Source organism: Ambystoma mexicanum, chromosome 5q (assembly GCF_040938575.1).
Source record: "Ambystoma mexicanum isolate Mex_15411 chromosome 5q, UKY_AmexF1_1, whole genome shotgun sequence".
Taxonomy (NCBI): domain Eukaryota; kingdom Metazoa; phylum Chordata; class Amphibia; order Caudata; family Ambystomatidae; genus Ambystoma; species Ambystoma mexicanum.
In genome coordinates, this window is record NC_090933.1 from 597,540,431 (window position 1) to 597,564,625 (window position 24,195).

Here is a 24,195-nt window from a genome sequence, read left to right on the forward strand (position 1 = left end):
GCTATGGGTTCATGGTTCTTAACAACTTTTTTGGATTTTTCACTTATTTTGTCTTTTCCAGCCAGTTGTACATGGGGGGATTTGGACCGCTTTTTTTCTATCAACTTTCCTTTTCAGAGCTCGGAAGAAAAGTCTTTTTTCCTTCCTTGAGATAAAAGTGCGCTCCGAATTAATCGAAGGACTTGCAACAGATGCAGGTGCAATGTAATCAGAAGCAGAATCCGTTTGGTCATTTACATCCAACAATTTGGTTAATGCTGAAGGACTGTCAGGCTGGAAAATGTGACACCCCTCTGTAATGTCAAGAGGAGCTTCCTCCTTTTCCCCATGGCCAGGTTGTAAAAAAAAAATAAAATAGGACTTGTTCCAACTTCTCAGCATGCGAAGCAACTTCAAGACATAGTTGAGCATGCGTGAGAATATGGCAAGAGGTGTCCGCTCGTGGGGCAAGTACAGTTTGAGCAAATGATTGGGGGAATGTATAAGTGGCACAGGGAATATTCCTGGCTTGTGCTTCATTCTGGGGGGCAACTAGATCATCCGTTTGCGTAGTCACAGAGGTACAACAAGGCGCATCTGATTTCAGCGGCTGGTGGGCCCCTGATTCCCGTCTGAGACTATCAGCAAATATAAAGCCCTCCAGTTTATTGATTTTTATAAGGATTTCCGTCAGCGATGCTTTGCAATCTCTTAGCTCATAATGCGTGTATTCGTGGCCACTATCTAATAAATTAAGTATCCTTGTTGGTACAGGATATGATGCTTCCAGGGATTGCATATCATCTGTGGGTTCCAAAATATCGAATCCCAAGGGATGATTCATCGATTTTTTGGTGGGCGAAAACATGGGATCTAAAGCGGGCTCGAGAGAAGCAGTTGGATTAGTGGTTGGCGAAGAAGGAGGACAAAAGCTAAAAGAAGGCGAGTTGCATGGATTTATGGTGTATATGGCTGGTGCTGGGGAGATGGTCAAGTCAGCCATATTTGCCACATCTTTCCAATGAATATGCACATCAGCTCTTTTACAACTTGGATAAGTGACTGGAGTGGAGGGACCAACCGATAGCCGCACCCGTTTTTCGAGGGCAGCAAGTACTACTGGTGCGAGTATAGAATTGTCTGAGGTTGAAGAGGGGAGATTGTCATTTGAAGGGTCTGCAGCAGGGTTTAAATCATCCATACGCATACTAAGAAAGCTCTTTCGAGGCGGTTTTGGAAAAACATTACTTTGGGTCGGACTAGAAGAAATCGAGGCAGACCCATTAGTAGCCGCCGCGAGTGCTTGAGCACGCGCATAAGAGAAGGCTACTTCATGACATACCAAGTCCTGATCTGTGAAAGGACCCCATGATGCAGCTAATTCAGTGTCCTTACAGGGCACAGGAGCAGCGCTCTTCACAGTACTTTTTGACATCGACATGCGTTTGTTTTTAAGAACTTTTTCTTGGACACGGTCTTAGGTGGAGGTGATTTTAAAGTGCGACCACTACGCAAACTTGAGACCATTTAAGATTATGGCACTTAAAAACAAGCAAATACATCCTTACAACCCCACTGAGCACAACCTTACACAGTGAGGTAATACAAAGGTAAATCACAACCTAATATAAGACAGTGCTCACCTCCACACCCTCACAGCCTGCGCATAAAGTTAAATAGAAGTGGAAGCCGGCCGGGGGCAGTGCGAGGAGGGAGGGAGGTGGAGCCAATCAAAGAGTGACTAAAAAGAAAAGGAGAAAGATACAGTTACTCTCAGAGAAAGACTAAGTGTGCAAACATACACAACCTATTGAGAACGCTGCGGCGAAGGCGCGGCACCCTTTTAAACAAAATGCAAGAAGATATGTTCAGGTAATTGAGTTTGCTAGTTCATTACTTGCTTAGAAGTCCAATAACGGCGTTTCGCCGACAAGGTGCATCCTCTTGCGCACGGCGCGTGAGAAGTGAAGAAGCAGTTTGAACCTTGCAGACAATCCACTGTAGGCGAGCAATTCGGGCAGCCCAACAGCCACTTGGAGCCCACTTCAATGCGCAAATTATGCTATATGCACCTTTGCATCTTCCCTTACGTCTCCTACCCTCACAGAGTCACTGCAATTCCGACTATTGTCCTCTCTCGGCGGCACTACGCCAACTCACTATACCTGGGCACCCCTGCTTCTAAACTCAAAAAACTTCAAAAAGGTTCAGAACACTGCAGCTAGGTTCCTCCTAGCCCTCAGCCCACAAGAGCACATCATGTCCGCCCATACTGTGTCCTCCATTGGCTCTCTGTTGGGCGACGTTCCACATTCAAAGCTGTGTGCATCACCCACAGTGCTCTGCACAAGACATGCCCAGAATACCTACAACACAAGCTCACTCTGTACATGCCCACCAGAACCCTGAGATCAGGCACAGTGCTCCTCCTAGTCAACCCCCTCCACCCCCATTCAAATCAACCAGAATGGGAGGGGGTGGGGGGGTCCTCCTTTTCAGTCCAGGCTCCCACAATATGGAACAAAATTTCCCCTCAGCATCCGCCGCTTAGAGGATCACCATGCCTTCTGGAAGGCCATCAAGACCTGGCTCTTTCCCCGAGCATCCTAATGAACCCTTTCTATAGGTTGGGACAGCAAAGGGACCCTCAAATCCCTTTGAGCAACACAGAGAAAGTACTCCAGCAGAACGCAGGGCAGAACAAACTAAACAAGAAACTCTGGTACGTGTCACACTCCGTGTCAATGGAAGATAGACCTAGGTGCAGCCACCCACCCGCACGCATCTGCAATCTCATGGTACTTGAAGACACATAGCACAACACCTCCGCCATTATAACGCAGCTAAGTCTCATGACAAAAATGTGGTCTAGCTGGGCACATGATCAGTCTCCTGGACTCACATACTCTCCCTTTAACCTAACAGCAACCATCCACATGCCAGCTCGACATGGGTCGCTAGCGGGGACTTGGTCACCCCTACATACCTTCGCATTGGCTAAAATGCACACATTCTATACTCCTCTGACGATTCTCCCATTTTACGGACTTCTATTCCCCGAGGGCATTCATCTACAGCACTTAGAGACCTTACCAATGGGAATAGGCGCTATACAAATGCCATATTTCATTACATTCCCTTTCTTAGCTGAAGGAGAGCGGTTATATGTGATGTGTTCCCTACATTTTCTGTGCTATCCGTGTGGGAACTACAATGAGGAGTGGGGATCATATGTTATCCAAACGGAAACAATAGATCCTTCGGGGAAAAGTACCAACTCATGAGTACATATTCCATGGTTGCCTTGAAAGTAGTTACTGCGACCTTGGTCTGAGATGTATGGTTTCTGTTTTCTTGGAAGTGCCTGAGCAGTAGGGATGCAGACTAGTTTGCCACAAAAGAAGTCAAAATGATACAGTTTGTGAAACCGCCCAAAACATGTACCGTCTAGACAGTGTGTGCAAATATCAAAACATCATATTATTAGTTTGTTGTTTAGTAGCACAACGGGGGCTGCACGCAAATGAATACATTTTATAAACTACGGTTTTCTCCCATAATAGGTGGTCTGCATTTTAATGTATATGTCGTTGTTTGTATGTGCAGTGTGGAGGAAATAGTTCTTGTACATTTTGTTAAAACGTATGCATGGCATTGCAAACATTTAGTCCGAAGACGTTAAGAGTTTGAGCACAGTGAGGCCTCAGTAGACAGGCCACACACCAACTCTTCTTCCCAAGGAGAGCTTCTTCTGGTGAGATTAGTTCCCCAGGTGGATGGCATATCCTACACTCGACATGTTGACACGGGGGAACCAGTAATAGAGAAGAAGTTTAGTTTCTAACAGCTGCTCACCCGCGTGTGCGTTTCCCTGCAGAAACGGTAGTGAGTTAGATATGTTGGAGATATTGGATAGGAGGCATGAAGTTACTGGATATGTGATTCATCGAGATCGGAGGCAAGTGATCAGCAGTTAAAGTGACCTGGATTATCAGATAGAAGCCTGTTGATTGTGAAAATCATCATGCTTTGAAATTGAAACTGCAAATCGTGAGCCGAGATCAATGGCTAGGCATCAATGGGCCCTTATCAGGCATCTTTTACAAGCAGGAGAAAGAAGATTAACAGACCTAAATGAAATCTAAACTGTTCAAATCTCTATACCTAGGCTGTATGAGATGCACTTGTCCACGATGGGGGCTTTAATACTACCTCCGGGTTAGATAATGCGGTTTCTAGATGGATTTGAACATCTGTAGTTAACGAGTTATGAGAACTGTGCTTCTGAAATCTATTTGCAGCCATCTATGAATGTATGAGTCGACTTTTGTACATGTCCTTGCAATGTTCTACTGTTATTCTGGGTGGTTATGCTTTACCTACAAAATGTTAAAAACGCACCTAGTTCCATAATCCCTGTCACTCTTTTTGCAGGGCTAGTTCTTCTAAACCTGGTTACGCCCTGCTGGATTTCGCATCCATGATACTACAAACAACTAAAGTTCTTTCTGATGAAGATTGATGTGGGCAAAGTCACTATCAGGTTCAGGGGCTAAATTCACTACCACTGTCAGATAACCAGGTCTCGATCTGCAAAAGCATCCCAGGTTCATTGTAACTTCCGGACACATTACAGATACTTTCTTGGGACATATTACATTCTCTGTCAATTACCGTTAACCCAGTTATTTATATCTATTCCTTCATATTTCTTCTGCAGAAGTGCCATGGTATGAGTGGGACCCAACACCACAGTGCAACCAGTGCTTTTTTAACCCAGTAGAAAGTTCTGAATTTTGGAAAACTGACCTATTTGTTGCTTTGTTTTTAACTTGGACACCGAAATGCCGGATGGTGGACAGTTCCTGCTGGGCTGCATGTCACACAGGACACTCCACATGTACGGCAAGTGAATGGAGGGTTTAGCCCTAGCATGTTCTGGTCCATGGTCTCAATCAGGCGCTAAGGGTTCATGCTGAGCTGGGTGTCCCATTTTACACACTCCTATCAAAAACAGGTTTTACCCCACCTCTGGATATGAAGTGTGCGGTTTTCTATAAGTCAGGGCATTGCTAAACAGGTGTGCATCTGTATTACCATCCTACCCCCAGAGTAGGCTGTATGGCAAATGCTACACAAGAATTAAAGAGGGCGTTCCGACCCTTACTAAGATACAGCAGATTCTTCGCAGTATTTGAAATCCAGTGCAGCATACGAAGTTCATATTGCAGATTATTTTTTCCAAGCTTTCTAAAGCCAAAGAGCCTCGCCTGGATAGCAAGGCTATGGTCTTGCTGAGCAAGTAGACTGCCATGCAATTTTGAGGATGTACTGGTCTTGCAGAACAGGTCACATGTCATATTCTCATGGTGTGTACAAAGGATGGGGTTGTGCTCAGCAGGCTGGAACCAACCCCTCCCTCCCTCATTATTGGAAATTTAAGAAATTGTTCAGTAGTCATCCATCGAGCTAAGTGCGCCCAATTATGGGATTTAACCCTAGACATTTGTGTCCTTGAATGCTAGCTGACTCTCCCTTTGCTTGTGCACCGTGTACTCCTGTGGCTGTTTGGAGAAATATGCTGATTTTTTATGCCTGGTTTCTGTGCCTTCTCTGTTGGAAAATACGATTTCCTTGGGTAGGTCTTGGATAGGATTGTCTAGGTGGATTGCTGCTTCAGCTCTTTCTGTCTCCATTTCCCCAATTTGAGTTCATGTTGGAAATATATGGGGATCCCTGTGCCATACGTTCTACATATAGTTGCATCGATTTTGAGCTACGTATTGGGGGTCAGTCCCTTGTAAATGCTGTCTATTTGTGTGTGACAAGTGGGTGGGTCCCAGACAAAGACTAACAGTATTTGGAAGTTATTCTCAAATTAAGAATTATGATAAGAGATGAAGTAGTAATGCTCTGATCACATAACGATATATGTTAATACACAAAATCATGCTGTTCACCACTGCAGAGTAATATTTTTATTCTCCACTAGTGAAAATACTCATTTTATGCCACCCTTCTATGTGACATGTATCTTCAACCAATGTGGATCTTCTTGACTGCCACAAGCAATAATGTCAGCGTAGGAGTTCAACTATGCACATAAACTCTGTAATTGCAGTTTACTTATTCAGCTTGCCCACTTCAGATGGCAACAAAGCTGAACATTACCTTATCCTGCACAAAGGATGACCGAGAGCCTCCTAAACTTCCACAACAGGAAAAGCACCTTTCCAAGTTACAATTCTCAGACAGGCTAAGCATTTTATAAAGTCACGCCGACAGGCACTACTTCAGGGTAGCAGATCATTTCTAAAACCCCAATTTAAAAAAAAAAAAAAAAAAAAAAAAAAAAAAAAAAAAAAAAAAACACGTGCCAATTGCAAAGTCACGTTCACCTGGACTGATGTTTATTTTTGAGGAGTTGCCCTACTAAGAATATAGTACATTGTAACCCTTACAATATCTGTGTCTATTGCACTTCAATTTCCTAGTCAACCATAATGGTGCAAATGGTTTAAGAATCAGAGATATATCAACACATTAATTTTGAATATAGGGGTGGGATGATTAACAACCCAATTAGTTACTAAAAAACGTCTCTATGAAGGTAAAAATCCAAGTTGCTTTATTTATTCATCCATCGACTACCTTCTAAACTATATGCTGATGGGAGGCTCAGATCTCCCTTTTTAATTTTCACCAGTCAACAAAAAGTTTTTTGTTTGGCTTCCTTGATTCTTTTATAACTTTGCCCACAAGAATCAGATTTGAAAAGTTATAGGTTTATTGTGAATAGCCTAATTGACATATAATGTTCTTATGCATTCATGGTTAAGATAAAGCTCTTCAAAAGATGCATATTTTTAAATGTGTTTGCGTGAATTGGCTTTAGGCATTACTCCGAATGGTACACGATTTTTCAAATACATCAGAATAGTAACAATATGTGGCGGTAACAGGATGATGCGAAAACTGACAACACAAGTATTGGTTCAATTTGTTAAACAACCATGCAGTTCAACAAATCAGATTCCTTATTGTATTTGGATTCATGTGCATTTCTATCTCAATGCAAACCACCCAACGTGTATTAGCCACTGTAAGGTATTGTTCTGCTCAATGACATTACATATTCATTTTAAATAAGGGTAATCTAACAATCGCTACAATTAAATGTGCCTTTTTTTTTTTAACCACCTACTGAAAGTCTTCTTTTCCCAATCCTTACATAGTTTCCCTTTAAATGATCAACACATCTCAAGTAAAAATAGGGTTGTTACCAAGACATGTTCGCCTTCAAGGGAGGATAATATGACAAAGAATAACCCATCTGAGCTTTAAACGGAATAGCAATTGTTGATTCAAGACACAGTTCGAATATACAATCATACTTCCCCCAACACTAGAAGGTAAAATGATGCAGTTTCTTTTTCAATTCATGTATCCTTTCCCTAAACATCAGGAGTGGGGATTGGGGGTTGGGGCATACAAATCACAGTAATTCTAGGTCTAGTCTCATCTCAATGCTTCTAGATAACCAGGCTACCCAAAACATTTCCACAGACATATACATACTGTGGCTCCTGCAATACCCCTATTTTGGTAAGATGCAGACATAATGATCGATTCCTTATATTGTATTAAATACTTCACAAAATCCCTGCTCACATATTTCCTCCCACATTTTTTGCAAACTGTGCAAATGAGGATGCACATTATACTTTACGTTTCAATCAGTACAAGAGATAAAGATAGTGAAATGATCAGGCTCAAATGTAGTCATTTTGAGACATCTGTTTGAATCCAGGAGTGGGAACCCAGCAAGCACAGGACAGGAATGTATACAATATATTCTTTGATCAAAATAATAGCCATCAGTGACACTTTGTCGTTAAAGCCCCATATTTAAATTCATACAAGCCTCTGCAGTGATTTCCAACAACAGTAGAACACACCATTTCCATCAGACCCTTTGTTTTAGAACTGTGCAAAATATGTTCTATAATAATGGGGTACATTCCCCAAATCATAAAAGAACATTGATATTTCTTCCACTGCAAATCTGGAGAACTTCGTTTTTCCACATTATTTTACTGCACGAAATAAGACAGTAGCATGAGCAGCAATTCTGTCAATGGAGAAATTACATACAATAACAATGTTTTGGATTGAAATAACGTTTGTGGATTTAGCTGAAAATTAAATTTGTCACTTGGAGCTGCGATTCACAGAAGCACAGTATTAATGCACTTTAAACATCCAAACTGCAGTTTTTATTGTGAAGGATTTGTTTGGCTGTGTTGTGCGTTAGAACATGTCAGACTAACTGCATTACTGTGCACAAAATATTGGTTAGTGTAATAGGTTATCAAATTGACAGGTAATGTTCTTATCGTTGCATATACGTTTCAAAGGTCACATGAATATAAAGTTACTGTCCAAACGATGTCAGCTACCCAATTGGGTTATGGGATTCAACCACTTCTATTAAAACTATGAACAAAGAACAAACAACAAACAACGAGCCAGTCAAATAAAATCATAATCTCCATTCAACGCCTGATTGCACCAAAGTGAAACAGTGATTTTGCACCAAAGTGAAACAGTGATTTTGCACACAACAGAAGATATGTGAATCCTACAAGTCTGATACATAAACAAAAAGATAGACACATTCGTTTTCTGCAGTTAAACAACGTATTTCAAAAAAGGTTTGCAAGGGTATCAAAAATTGCAATATAAATGTGTGCATGAATAAGCAACCAAAATGAAGTTGCGTGAGCATGTGCATACTGGAAATATGATCATGGGAACCCACAATATTACTGTAAAAGTAAGTGATCACCATTTGTTAAAATGGTGTATTTTCAGACATTTTAAAGTTGGCTTTTCTAACTATCCAGGTTGTATCACAATGATCAAATAGAAAGAAGGAATTTACAAAAATTCGTTGCAAGGTATGGATGCAAGATATACTAGTCACAGTGGTTTAAAGAACTGCTGCTATTGCGCTTTACAGCAACATAAATGTAAAATACACAAAAATTGAATTGAAATGTGTTAGAACTGTGCCTCTAGGCACATAACGTGTGTTCAAGGGGCATATGTGGACGTTGAGAGGGGCTGCCATTTGAAAAAGAATGCTCCATCTCCCAGCTTTAAGAGACAATATCCTTTCTGAGCAGTTGTCTAGAAGGCTTGGAGAAAGAATCTGTGGATGATTGCACTATCATGAAGCTTTCTAAACAATCCAGTTTTAAGTTAGAAATGCCAACATTGAAGTAATGATATGCTTAAAAGGTTACATATATTATTGTTTATATGTGCAGAAATACAGTCGAATTCTGATTTGTTCAGGGTTCACTGTCTAGTGCAAATCAATTTTCAGCAACCAAAAAAATGCTGCCAATGTTTTGATGATACGGTTGCTTTAAGAATAAGAAAAAAAATGTTCTACGATGGTAAAGGGCTTGCTCGTCTAACACAGCATCCACATATGCAAACAACAAACGTTGAATTAAACATACTGAATTCACAAACTTTCTAAAAAAGCTTTCTGCTCTGACTTTCTAAAAAGCAGGCAGTTAATAGCAAATAAGCAGTATAGTAAAGCACGGCATTATTTGAGTTTACAAGATCATAAAGTATGAAATTCATATCTCATTAATTCCTCGCTTATTGTTTTATTTCAAAACAGTCACCAACATCTGAAAGTACCACTTCTACCCAAGTACAGGGTTCTTTCAATCATCTACATCAGTTGAACATGTGCCTTAATCAGAAAGACAGAAGAAATGCAGAGATTAGTAGAGAGACCCTTTTAACAAGCAGACTCAATAGCTGCAGCAGCGCCTATTTGAGTTTTAGATGTCACAGCAAAGCAGAGCCTGGCTCCGATGGGGTTTGGACAACTCAGTGAAGTGCCAAAACGTGCCACTATAGAAACCACCACCAGCATTAGGCATAGCACACAAAATATAAAGCTGGCTGCACAGTGACATTTTATGCAGTATGTGCTGTTTTGTAGATTAATTAGTGTGCCCCTTTCCACAGCCGTCTGTGATCTCTGTTTTAGGGTGCAGCTGGCGTTTATGCTAGCAATCCTTTCTTTGCCTTTCCAAATTAGTATTTTACACACCATAGCCAAAGAAAAAAACATGTAATTCCTAACATAGTGCTCACCTTTACCTCACAGTTATATTTTAACGGTAAACAGGATGTACTACTGCAAATACAGTGTGTAGTCTTAAAATGGTTCTACTGAAACATATTGGGGAAATAATTGCGATAACAGCAGCGTCTTGTTTGCGATATCGCAATTCTGTTCATATATCACGATAGCCTGAATGTATTGAACGCTCAGTGCACAACAAATAGGGCTATCGAACTGCACACAGTTATATTTTGCCCCGATGAGGTTTTATGCGCTAGGAACACGTGTTACAGTAACGTGGGTGGTATGTACAAGTTTGTAGAATCTTCAGATTTAAAGCACTGCCCCAGGGCAGCTATTGGTTGGGTTTATTCAATGTCCAATCGTGAGTACAAAGAACGAGCTGTGCAGATACGTTTGCCACCTTCCTGACACAAGTAGCCCTCCTCCATAATTCCCCAGCGAGCCCTGAGGCACGACTAATCAACTCGCTGCATGGGCATTGTTATTCCTCTCCCGTAAAAGGGCATGGGTGTCTTTAAAAGGCCCCGCTATGCCCCCGATCCCACGTGGACCCAAACATCGGAAGCACTTTCAACCATTAGATAACAACGTGATGTTAACTGGCAGCATCGCAGTTTCTCAAAAGAAAAAAAAGGAACACGCGCCGACGTTCAGCCGCGGGCTGTACAATAAGCAGGTGAAACTGTGACAAGATGCATTCCAAGAAACAACTTCCCACATGAAACTCACAGATCTTCTCTGGCACGCGTGCACTGTGGCGCTATAAGGGTGCAATTGAAGCGGACATTCCAGAGTCTAAATGGTCGTTGCACGGTTGTTCCTAGCGAGTAGCCCAGCACGCGGACATGCAATAAAGAAACAGGGCCGATGCCACCGGGCAATTGATAAGAAACCCCCATACCCAGAAGCAGCGAGACACCCATACACCATAGAAGAGAGAACAGAGAGAAGTTTTGAGGCTCTTTTTTTAAAATGTGCAAAATAGCTGCCCCCTTCCATATCATTTACTGATGCGTGTTGGCTACTGACCTCTCACGTGTCAGGGTGCACCTGTGCTGCACCCCTGCTCTCGAGGCTGTCTAGGTTTGCTCTGGCAAAAACAGTCGAAAAGATGCTGCGAGCGCAGGCAGGCAGCATGTAGCTTCCACCCGCTCGGTTGGGGACCAACTCCTTTCCTCCTCCTCCAGAATAAGCCAGCCGACTTTTTTCTAATATATTTTTTAATGTTTTTAAAAGTTTATCCTGTGTTTCGGGTCTCCCTCCATTTTGGTTGTTTATGACACCGATAGCAGGCTGCTCGGTAACACAACAGATGCGCAGCAAGCCTTCATCCCCGCCGAAAGGCTACTCTTCACCTCGGCGAGCCGCCCCCCCGCACTCCCTTCAAAGGCACGGCCAGTCACGGGCACCACACCGCGTCCTGCTTTAATCTCTTTAAGATGCCCAGGAACAACTCTCTCCCCCAGCAGCCCACCCGCAGCCTGCCAGACCCCGCCAGGCGCTACCCAGCGAAGCTGCCAAATTCACAGCTGCCAATTTGATTTTTTAGGATTTTTTAAAAATATTATTTTGGTGGAAGCATTTTTTTCCTCCCCCCTCTCTCTGCTTCTTCTCCCAGTGCTGCTGCCTTTCCCTCTCTCCCCTCCTCCTCCCGCTGTTGCTGTCACAATATCCAAAACTGCGAGAGAAAACTTCTCCAAAACTTTCCTCTCCCGGCACAAGTTGCTGTGTCGGGCAACAGTCATACGCTGGGCAGCCTGTGGCAGGACTGGGGTCCATTTAGATATTTTACAAATATTTATTTCTATTTTTTCGGCTCTCGGGGCTGGAGCTGCACAAACTTTTTTTTTCCTCTCTCGCTCTCTCTCTCTGCCTTCCTGCCCTCTCCTCATAATTTAAATAACCCTGATATTTCAGTGCTAAACGCCGGCTACCCCCCACAAAACCCGGCTCAGACTCACCGCGGGAGCCCCGGCATCCTTCCCGGTCAGCGTTTCCGGGGTTTAGAACGACCTGGGAATTTTCTGTAATTTTTTTCTCATATTTTTTTGTTGGGCGCTGCGGGCCTGGAAATTGTTTGCTTTCCCCTCTTTCCAGCAGCCATTGTAGTTGTATGCGCTGCGGTGCAGCCCATCCTGCTGAACCAGCCCAGTGCCCGCCCCGAGGCCCGCCTCTCCATCCGATAGTTGGCGGCGGCTCACAGTCAGTCCGACCTCTGCCCAGGCGGTGGTTGGTCTTTACAGCGAGGGGCGGCAGGGTCCCGGGAAGAGTGGGTGGGCACAAGTCGATCAGTGCAAAGAGAGGTGGGTTAGGGGGATGTTCCGAGCCCACTCAGTTGCCGACGCACCCTGCCACTCAAACGCCGCCGCGAGCCCTGGTTGGCGAATAAGGCCGCCCGTCAGGCAGAAGTCAAAGTGAGCATATTAGGATGAGTGAGTATATAACTCGGCGCGTGAAAAATTGACGTACATCTGTTTGGGATTCAACTGCTCGTGTGCACTGTGGGAGCGGTTGGAAAGGTAAGTGAGGCGGCTCGAGCCCAGGGATAAATACAAAGAACGAGGGCTAAGGGGCGAATCTCCCTTGGAGACCAGAAGCCCGAGAAGCAGACGCCGGTCCGGTTACCCAGAGAAGAGTGAACTCAGCGTACATGGCAGCCGAAGGTCACACCGCTCCGTGTCTCTATGGACAGGCGGTTGGCATCCAAGATTACAGCCGGAAGTGTCCGCGAACAGCTGGCTGTCTTGCGGAGCCCCATTAGCGAGCTCCCTGGACCTGGAATGAGGGTGTCTTGGCGTCTTGTGCACTTGTTTACCACCGTGGAACGGGTGGCGCCCACGTTGACCTTACTTCCCCTGGATAGAGTCCAGCTCTGGTCGCTAAATGGTCCCGTACCACCATTTGGCGAAAGGTGTTCCTGTTCTCAATGTTAATTTTGCTGTGCTGCAGGACAAGTACACACAGCATGGCGATGGCACGCGTATTGGTTTATTACCAGTGCATTTCATTTACTTGGACGGCAAAGGGTTAATTTGCGGCGATTCGCTTGCACGATTTTCCTGCAATATGAACGGTTAATGGTGAAGCGAGGGACCAGTTTGCTTTATTTTTGTTTCGCCCCGAGTACTGCACAGTAGAAACACCAGTGAGATAATTCTGGGCGCAGGGTTATTACGCGAAGCACCTCCAGATGTGAAATTGCTTATTGTCTGCACACTTCATTGCCCACCTCCCTTTTCCACAGGCTTGCTTGTTCACCGACCGAAGCGAGTGGGTTGGCTGCGTTATTCATGGCCAGGACTTAAATTGCCTTCTTTGTGGCTGGGATTCAGCAGTTCTCCGGAGGAAACAAGCACAGGTTAAACGTACGTACACCTCGTAAAACATAACGCTTCCTGTTTCTGATCCCGTGTGATGCGCGTGCATGTGACCCTGCGCCCTTCAAATGTAGGTGTCAGCGACCACCACACTTGACCTAGTTCTTATGCATTTTGTTATGCCACGTTTTTCTTTGCCTTTACCTGCATTGTACGCAGCATTCACGCGTTTGCCACGTTCCATGCTTCTGGTTCAAACTCCTGTGAATGCAGTGAATATAATTTAACCCTTCTAGGTAGTGCATCAGGAATGCATCCTTTTGGCACTTCCTTGATGGTGTTCGGTTGCATTGAAAGCCTCAAGTATGTTCTCTGAGAGTAAATCGGGAAGAAGGCGGTGGTAACTACAGGTGCCAATGTCTGCCTGTTAAGTAGCGGGCTGTGCTGAATAAGTAATGTTGGGGATTACCTGGTAAAGGGCAATGTAGTGATTAACAATGTGCAAGAAGTTCTGAATTTGGCAAAGTAGTTCTGGAGGAGATGGTGTGTAACAGACTGTTAGAGAGGCTTGCATGGCTTGCTTGAGAGCACTTCACATATATATAGTTATCTAGTCATGTACATAGATATCAGTACCTGTTGCTATGTGTATCATTCCAAAAAGGATCAGCTTTGGTGGCATGTGGTGCCTGGTTCTAGATTGCATGTAATTTCAGTTGTGAACTGTTTCCCTGGCTGGGGGGTCGTTACCGTTGTGGGCTTGAATGAAAGAGGCTTCTTTTATATTCAATAGTGTGGATCATTTACTTCATTTGACCTTAACACATTGGTGATGAGGTGAGGGCTGATTTTGGTGGCCGGTGTGGCCAAAGATGTTGAAGATCATGTGAAGATGTGTTCAGAGTGTATGAAAGGTGATAAGGGACTCGCAGTGCAGAAGGTTCCCATGGTTGTGAGGAGGAGTCTGACCTCTCCCTGGATGAAGTGGCTTTGGACCTTTTTGGGGCCTTTGAACTTTAGAGGTGCAAGAGATGCTTGCTTGTTGGTTGTCGTGGATTTGTTGTCAAAATGTCCAGAAGATTGTTTGGATAAGTATGGTGTAGAGCAAATCACCACATCTTTACATCACTCCCAAGGAAATGGATGTGTGGAATGCTTCAGTAGGACTTTGATGGAGGCTATTAGAATAGCGGTTGCCACGGTTGGTGACTGGGTATGTACTGTGATGGAAAGGACACATCAGTATCGGTAAGCTCCCAACAGTGTTACTGGTGTATCACCGTTTGAAGTATTGCGAGGGAGGAAGCCCAACTCGCATTTATGTCCTGGATGGATGGGAAGGTCGTGATGTGTCGGAGTGGATGTAGGGGGAGAGATTGATGCTCAATGTGAACAGGGCCAAATCACATTATAATTGTTGTAGGGAGTTAAATGTGAAACCAGGTGAGTGGATACAAGTGAAATTGCCTACCAAGGTAAAGGAGGGATCTTCGTTATATTCAGAACCCAAGGAGGTATTAAGGATTTGGGTTCCTCAATTTTGGTTAAATGAGGAGCTGTGTGGAATAAAGAGTGGCTGTTTTGAGGACGAATGGATCAAATGTTGAGGTGTGAGACGGAAGGGAGGCGTTAGAGGGGCTTGCATAGCATACTTGAGAGCACTTCATGTGTGTGTATATAGTTATCTAGTCATGTACATAGTTACCAGTACCTGTTGCTATGTGTGTAACTATGTACACCATTCCAAGTAGGATCAGCTCTGATGGAATGGAGATCACCAAGGTGCCTAGTCGTAGATTCCATGTAAATTCAGTTGTGAACTGTTTGCCTGGCTGGGTGTCGTTACCGTTATGGGCTTGAATAAAAGAGCCTTCATTTACATTCAACTGTGTGGGTCATTTGCTTCATTTGACCTGAACACAGACCTACTGGAAGTGTGTGTGTGTGTGTGTGTGTGTGTGTGTGTGTGTGTGTGTGTGTGTGTGTGTGTGTGTGTGTGTGTGTGTGTGTGTGTGTGTGTGTGTGTGTGTGTGTGTGTGTGTGTGTGTGTGTGTGTGTGTGTGTGTGTGTGTGTGTGTGTGTGTGTGTGTGTGTGTGTGTGTGTGTGTGTGTGTGTGTGTGTGTGTGTGTGTGTGTGTGTGTGTGTGTGTGTGTGTGTGTGTGTGTGTGTGTGTGTGTGTGTGTGTGTGTGTGTGTGTGTGTGTGTGTGTGTGTGTGTGTGTGTGTGTGTGTGTGTGTGTGTGTGTGTGTGTGTGTGTGTGTGTGTGTGTGTGTGTGTGTGTGTGTGTGTGTGTGTGTGTGTGTGTGTGTGTGTGTGTGTGTGTGTGTGTGTGTGTGTGTGTGTGTGTGTGTGTGTGTGTGTGTGTGTGTGTGTGTGTGTGTGTGTGTGTGTGTGTGTGTGTGTGTGTGTGTGTGTGTGTGTGTGTGTGTGTGTGTGTGTGTGTGTGTGTGTGTGTGTGTGTGTGTGTGTGTATATATATGATGGCTACCTCGAGAGTGATTGCAGGAACCTTCAGATACAACCTGCAGATTAATTTATTCAGAAAATGTTATTTTATGAAATGTTACTTCAGGTAGTGTGTGGTGGATGCCAGGCACAACCATGAAATGGGGATCAAAGTGCCACTACTCATCATAGTGGTGAGCGTGTGGAAAAAATAGGGAAGAAACAAACTGTTTTCATAGTTAGAATTGGGCCACCGAGCACAAAAGCCGTTCTCACTGTAGTGTTTAAATGGGACAGTTCTGTTTGCTAGCATAGTGGAATATTTAACCCATGACTAGCACTTAGCCCCTTCCCTGTCCCTTTCTCTCTCTGCACTTGTACATTCTGCATGCTCAAAAGGCTTAGTAGGACTGCCCCCTTCCTGTTCATCCGTTATTCCATTTTGCCTTAGTTCCCATGTCACCTCAGTACCGCAGTACTGGGAACGTAATGTAGCATCAGAACAGTGCACCACATCAAACAGCCATCCTGTTGGGCTCAGATACAGAGAGGGCTCTATCAGCTTGTCATTTCCGCCTCGAAAATCGTGCAAAATAAATCCACGTCGTTACACATCAAGCACAATCATCTGTTAGGCATTTTCTCCATGACCCACATTGTTCTCAACACCTCCGCTCTCCTCCCCTTGCTTGGGCTTGGTGCACACATTCGGTGAAACCTTACATGTTGTTGCTAGTAACTGATGTGTGACGCAGGTTCTCCTCGTCTTGTTGACTTTGTGGGATATGCATAGTCCTAATTTCTTTTTCTTCCACTTTTTAAATTGTATTTTCAAGATAAACCTAGTAAATGCATAGAAAAAATGCACGGTGCAATTGTTATCTGCCTAAAGGTCGTGTTGTCATCTACATGATTATATTGTTGAAATGGCATACTAACAGGGTATATACGAAGGTGGAAAGAAGAAATGGGAAGCAAGAAGGAAAAATACCCTTTTGTTATCGGGTCTTAAACGAATCGGCGATCTTTGGTCTATGGGCTGGTTTCTGCCTGTCATCCTGTTTAAAAGCAAATTCGTTTTTTTCCCATTCTTGGTTATTAAGGTGGGTCTAGACTGCACATCTCTGTATAGTTCCAACTTTAATAATTACTGGGTTTGAGGTTGCTTGGAGCCATTTGGCTCCTTCTTGTAGCCCAGAAGAGCCCGAGTACCTTTACACCAAGAGCTATCTTTGATTCCCTAGGCCAACTGATGCAACAAAAACATAGCCGTTTGACATTAGCATGGTTTAGGAATTTGGCTAAATAAGCATTAAGACACAGTTAGAAGGTAATTAAAGCATAATGGGGTATATCTAATGGAGAAAGCCTTGGTGTGCATCTCATATGGAAGCAATATAATTTGCGACTCACTATGTACTCCTCGCTCCCCAGAGGTAGCTCCTGCTGCAGGGGTAATGCCTGATGCCTAGGAGTTGCTTTTACTTCCTCCTTCATATCCTTATACAGGAACACACTCGCAAGATGGTGCATCACAGTGGTTAGAGCTCACCTGTGGGAGTGGATGAGACAAACAGATGGTTTACTCTGACTGGACTAACTACCAGTCACTCATGTTTTTGAGTTAAAGAAGGCTATGAAGGGCTCCACCTTAAATGGGGGCCACAGTAAATTCCAAGCAACCTTGTCCATTGCTCTTGGCGTCTGCACTCTAAACCGCCCTGGAAGGGTATCTTTTTGCCTTCACAACCAAGCAGTCGTGCAGGGAGTATCAGGTTAGTGACTTGCAGGGAAATGCATTGAGTAGTCCTTATCTAGCCCATGGCCCCTTATTGGTATCATTCAGGGGTTCATTTCTACAGAGATGCTGGTAATATTTTTTTTTAATGCAACTTGAGTGAGAAGGGAGTACCTCGCCTAAGCCTTGCACCTTGAAACACTTGTGTATACGCGCATTATAAATGCCATATCATAACCTGTCTAGGGTAATACACCAATAGTAGCACACTTTGTATGCACTCTCTTTGACTTGTACGCTGCTCTGATCCATATTTGAGACCATTCCTCATGTGAAATCCTCTTTGCCCAGTTGGAGCATATGTTGTTCCGAAACATCACTCAGTTTTAAGTACTTTATAAGCCTGTGAAACATGCTTTAAAAGACTCCATTGCACCAAGGTTTCATGCCAAATGAAAGCGCGTGGTGCCGCCTGCTTGACACTTCCCGTACTATCCAGTGGCGCAGTTCTATCTATTAATATCTTGCTGTGTGGAAGTGGTGTAAAGTGGTCTGCTGTTGTCCGCTGGGGGCCCGTGTGGACGTGTGCTCCAGATTAATGAATTCCCCCAGCAGATCCAGCGAGCTCTCAGAGAACAGAACATACATTTTAGGGTAAGTGACTTGCAAAGTTTAGTTTCTAGCCATACGCCGGGAGTGATTGCGGAGGATGGCGTAGCCTCATTACGATCGATTTACTTTGTGAAATATTTGTTAATAGAGGGCGGATTGCAAGGCTCACTATAGGGGCTGAAGAGCAACGTGACTGAATTTGAGTGACCATCGGAAAAAAGGTATTTGGCAAAAGGAAGGAAAACTCAGGAAACTATAGCGCTTGCTTACTGAAGGGGAACATTTCCAGCCAGCACGCTCGTGCTCCTTTGGTGAGGCCAGGCAATGCGGCGTGCAAGGAAGAGCAAAGTGAGTACACCGGATCACTGAAAGTTACCAGTTCGGGAGACTGCAGGAAATCATTTTTTCCTTTGATCCCATTTGGTAAAGGAACAGGAGAACTACACTGTGGGAGCCCTGTGTCACAAATAGATATAAGCTTTGAAACATTTCCACTTGCATCCAGGAACTCCTTTTGCCACGCCCAGGAAAGGGCGGGCAGCGTTTATTCTTTGCAAAACTTTGTGCACAAATAGCCAGAGTGTGAATTCTAAAAATCAAAGACTTCTGGCTAAAATAGTTGTCAAACATTGAACACTGAAATCGTGAAAGGAAGAGACTGATTAGTGTCTGTGGAAAGCAAGTTAAGGAATGAAACTATGGACTAACCCCATTCAGGAAGATATGAGAGCACCAGAATGGGATGAACCAATAAGTGGAGGACTTCCCTTTGCTAGTAGTTTGGATGGTTCTGCCACACGAGGGGTTAGAGGCACTCCCTCGCCCAGGAATAATAAATATTCAAGTGCAAGTTCACGCTGGGGCTCCCTCTCAAACACCAAATGGGTGTGGGGAGACACAGGAAGAGGAAAATTCAGCTGTAGAGACCTGGAAAAAGGGGCTTGAGTTTACAGTAACAACGACAAAAATAGATGACCACTTTGGGAAAGGGAGACCTAAAAGTGAAAATGAGAATGACATAACTTGGACAAAATGCAATGCATCACATCCTCTTAAGAGACAGCGGGTCACTGCAAGCAATTCTGAATTTGGATGAAAGCGCAACAAAGCTAGAAGAACTGAATCTATCTGGCAAGGACATTGAGTGTACGACTGTTGAAGTAGGGGAGGAAGGGAGGCCGGAAGATCAGCAAGTGGTTTTGGAGTCAAGTAATCTACAGTCGGCACATCTACTTTTCCCGGGAGCCCAAGGCCAAGTAAAAGAAAATACGCTCTATGCCTTGAACTATGTCCTAAACTCATTAGTACTAGTCTTTGAACTTCTGAGGGGAGAGGTACACTCGCAAACAGGAACCCTCTTAGAAATGACAAATAAGATGGCTACATTGGATGGGGCAGTAGTGGGCTGTAGCAATGCAATTAACACAAATGTACTACAGAAGTTGCAGGAATTGAGTGGAGTCCTTTTTAAATAAGGTCTTGATTTGTCGGCTATTCAGCAATCGCTGGCAGCATGGAAAAAACATGAGGATCTGGACTTTACCCTCAAGCAGGATCTATTGGCCCACCTCCAAATCTTAAATCAAAGAAAGTTGGACCAAAATGGAAATGGGTCTGTAGAGGATGCTAATATTCAAATTGATACCCCACTGCCGGAGTCAGTCTTAGAAGAATTTCTGGCGAATGTGGGGGAAGGATTCCAGGAGGAAGAGGCATTGGTAATAACTGTAATGGATAGTCCAAAAAATGAAGATAAGACTACAGCCAGTAGAGGGGAAGAAATATGTATCCAGCCCATGCCAATGAGGGGGGCGGTGGGGAGAGGGAGAGAAGCAAGGAGACAAAGATTGAAAGGAAATATAGTTCAAAAGAAAAGGGGGGGAAAAGAAGGCAAAGAACCAGAAGAGGGTGAAGAACAATAACTCTGAAACAAACTCATTTCTGAAGAAAATGGTGAATGCCATGTCAATGCTAACTGGGGATAAACAGGATGTGATCGAGCTAGTTGCCCCAGAGAATAACGTGGGGAGTGGTGACTCGAATAAGAAGACAAATGAGCAAGGTGCAATTAGTAAAAAATGCCTGGTGGGGGTAGGAAAGACTGGTACTCCCAAAGAGGCAAGCAGCCATCAATTGCATTGACAGGATCACAAACGGAAAGTGTTAGGGGGTGCCCTAATGCCAGTACATTAAAGGAAAAAGAGGGTATTCCCTTACTACCAATATTTTTGAGGACTAAATTAAAGGCAGGAGTGACTAATGCACCTGGACGATACTATTGGGAGCCAAAGAGAAGATGGCCCCGATATTTTTGAAAATGGCTCAGGCAAAACACAGAATGTCAGACATGGTAGAAGAAACAAAAATGGGTGAAGGTAAACACAGAATGATCGGGCGATCTCTAATGGAACAGGGAAATCCAAACATATTGTAGAACGTCAAACCTGAGGACATTTACTGAAGATTCTGTGGAGGTCCTAAGAGAGCTAACAAAGGGAGGACAAAGTTGTATCGTCATTTGCTATGCCAACCATTTGGCTGTCCCTCACGGTAAACAAAAATAAGATAAAATCATTAAATAGAGGGTGATCCTGTCACTATTGCAGAAGGTACCGAGTCTTTTCTTACTCAACAGTCAAGACATTGAGTCTGTGAGATTTCCAGATTTAGAATACCCGTTTGTTGCTGAAGTAGGATGCTCATCTAGAGGGGTGCATGCAGCCATTAAAAGAGCAACAGTTGATCTAAAGAATCTTGATTTAATGGTTTCAAATTCTCAGCCGAAGGTCCAGACATCTTCTGTCACGAGGGGCCCGAACGGGCCCGCCATACAGAGAAGTGGAAAGATCAACTCTACACATCTTCCAAAGATCAACTCTACACATCTTCCCATTCCATCTAGAGCGGAATAAGTAAGACACCAATAATGAAAACACATTGTCATTGCTCCCGAATATCTTAACTGAAGTTTTACAGAAACTCTGGTTAGGTCAAAAACCTCTTTAAAAGTGGGGGTTTGAATGTGTTCTGATGGAATACATGGGGACCCAATAACTTCACTGCAAAGTCCTGGAAAAATTATTTTTTTGGGTAAGGAGATGCCATAATACTGCAAGAGACGTGGTTGATGAATCAGATTGTGGTGGAGGGGTTCCATGTAAAGGCACAATTGGTTGCTCATATAGCGAGGGGCAGACCTAGTGGAGGCATGCTCATGGCTTTTGAATGCTCCAAGTTTAAAGATATCACTCCAATAGAGTCCAATATCCAGGGTTTACAAATCTGCAAATTAACGGCGAGACAAAAAAATTATATTGAAACCCCATGTGTTCAGCGCTTCCGTGTGTGTTTTGGATACGGTAGCCCAGCATCTGTGAAAAATGAAAATGCTATATGAAGGTGCGGAAATAATAGTGGGAGGGGACTTGAACTCGCATCTGTCCCACTCTCAAAAGACCAAACAAACTGGGCGTAGAATCACAGGAAATGGTCATCAATGGGTGGAGTTCATAAATGATTGGGGTTTCAAAATGTCAAATGGTAATCTCCCAGGAGACATGCCAGCAAACCCAACTAGAATTCAAGGTACATCGGTTTCAACTCTGGATTACCTGTTTCTGTCATGTCTGTTGTTTGAACAAAAAAGCCACTCGTAATATTCGAGAAGGAGGAGGCGGTGATCAACTCCGTTTAGAGCTCTTTCCCTGATTGGATCCACAATCTTTCAATCGAATGTAGGAAAGGAAGAGTGCGACTCCGTAAATACAAAGTTGTGGGGGCAAAACTTAATGAGAGTTTATCAGCCCTGTCGGAACATACATAATATGAGAACTGTTCCCCAGAAGGATTTATAAAGTTTGTGGTCAATCTGCCCACCGAAGGTAAATGGAGGTGGCTCTAAACAAGTTCCTAGACATGCATACAATGAAGAAACGATGAGAAGGAAAAAAGAGTTGAATAGGAAGTTAAGAGTGATTTAAAAAAAAACAAAGGGAAATATAGAAGCTTTGAAAATGGAAGGAAAAACTCCTGACTAAAAATTATAAAGATTGGTCCGTGTCCAGGAATATAGAAAGATCAACAGAATGAGGAATTTATGTTGGAGTTATTAGGGAAAAGGGACTCTAAAGAGTTCTGGTCAATTATACACCAACTGGAGGAGAAAACGGGAAACCAGCAATGTAATCTCGTTTTGGAGAAAGATTGGATAAGCCATCTTGGTTTGGTATTATGGGAAGCCGGAAAAAACTGTAATACACAAGAGGATTGGAGTCTAGTATTCGATGAATCCTACATCGAAGAATTAATTATGAAAGGGTCAACCTCCAAGTGGCGGGTCCGAATGGCCTTATCAGGTTCTGAACGATCCAGGTTTATGGGCAAAACTGCTGAATTGGCTCTTTAAGGAGATTCTGGCCAGGAAACAATTGCCGCCCTCTTGGAAGTCAGCAACCATAATTCCCCTGGTCAGGGGGGGGGGGTGATAGGACGGTGGCAGCAAACTATCACCCTCCTGGACATAGTGTCATAAATCCCCAAAGTATCTTATGAAAAGGATACAGTAAACCAAAAGGATACAATTGATGGGGGTTTTCCGGATCCTTGAATTCAAACGATTTGATAGTAGTGATGTCACTTTAGACCTTCCAAATGATACAACTCTCTGACTGGTAAAACAGGCAGAGAGAAGGATCACTGAAAAGGGCGTGGGAGAGTAATAGGAAAGCAGCCTAGGAAAAAATAAAGCATCATGATAAACTATCCCAACTAACCTCTCTGATAGAATGGCAATAACGCTAATTCCTAAACTAACCTGTAGGCTTAGAACTGGAGTATCTATGAAGAAATCCAGGAAAAGAACCAACGACAAAGGAGGGAAGGTTAGTAAGGGAGACTTATCCCGAACGGCACAAGGCTCACGCTAGATACCGGGTTGGTGCACCACAGGATAGCGTCCATAGTTCTGTGCACGGTCACCTTGAAATAAAAGTTGTAGATAAACCTTCCTTTCCCACAAAGAACAGAACGAAATTGAAATGAGTGGAACAGAAACCCGCGTGTGAGAAGACACGCTAACGAAACCTGCTAAAGGCAGATACAGGAGATTGCGTGTGAAGGAAACACGTCGATGAAGGCCAAGGAAGCAACTGACGGGATGCGAAGACGCCGATGAAGAGTCACCTACCAGACGCCAAAATGTTCAATCGGAAGCAGCGAGCCACGTATCCACGCTGCTTATGAACGTTCTGCCGTAACACACGTGACTATCCTGAATCACGTGAATTCAGCGACGTGAATAATGCAGACGTCGTTTTCCCGGTAGTACATCAAACAACCTCCATCTTGAATAAAACGGTCTAGCAGTTCTATGAGCATAACCCGTTCTGCGTACAGACGGAGTTCCAGATCCAGAGGTGAAATGTCCATCATGCATGACACATAGATAGTATCTTTCATGAAGATACTCTTGGGAGAACTTGAGACCTGGGAAAGAGAAGTAAAAAAATCTTATCTAGATGTCAAACGGGTTTTAGGAGGGGGCTGTCCACTGCTCTGAATGGTATGGTGTTAAACTTGCTAAGCGAAAATGCACATAAAAGTGGCGAAGAGCAGTTGTTTGGAGCATGGGTTGACTTCCCCAAGGCCTTTGATCCAGTGCATAGGGGAAGGCTTTGGCAGAAGCTGAGGGCTAAGGGAATTTCGGAAGGACTGCTAGGGATGCTTATTGAGTTTCACAAAGAGAACACCATTAGAGTACGCTTGGATGGGGAGGGGTCACCTGTCTGAATCAGAGTGAATTGGGGTGTTTAGGGGCACCACTATTCTTTAACTTATACACAACCGATATGGGTCAATACCTAGTTTCCTCTGCATTGGCAAGTCCAGTGCTGAATGGGGTGAAACTGCATTGGCTTGCCTATGC

At 43.8% G+C, this 24,195-nt stretch overlaps 2 protein-coding genes across 4 annotated transcripts in view; one reads left to right on the forward strand and one right to left on the reverse strand.

Annotated features, from left to right (window-relative positions):
* PLAG1 (PLAG1 zinc finger) overlaps nucleotides 1–12,350 on the reverse strand; it is a 473,932-nt gene extending 461,582 nt beyond the window's left edge. Inside the window, exon 1 of the mRNA XM_069621069.1 lies at nucleotides 12,121–12,350. The gene's annotated coding sequence lies outside the window, so the exon portion shown is untranslated. The remainder of the gene's footprint in view (nucleotides 1–12,120) is intronic.
* A 198-nt stretch (nucleotides 12,351–12,548) lies between these two features.
* CHCHD7 (coiled-coil-helix-coiled-coil-helix domain containing 7) overlaps nucleotides 12,549–24,195 on the forward strand; it is a 330,766-nt gene continuing 319,119 nt past the window's right edge. For 2 of the 3 annotated variants that reach the window (XM_069621070.1, XM_069621072.1), the window contains exons 1-2: nucleotides 12,549–12,678; nucleotides 13,404–13,524. The gene's annotated coding sequence lies outside the window, so the exon portion shown is untranslated. The remainder of the gene's footprint in view (nucleotides 12,679–13,403; nucleotides 13,525–24,195) is intronic. The other variant, XM_069621071.1, reaches the window with a different exon arrangement.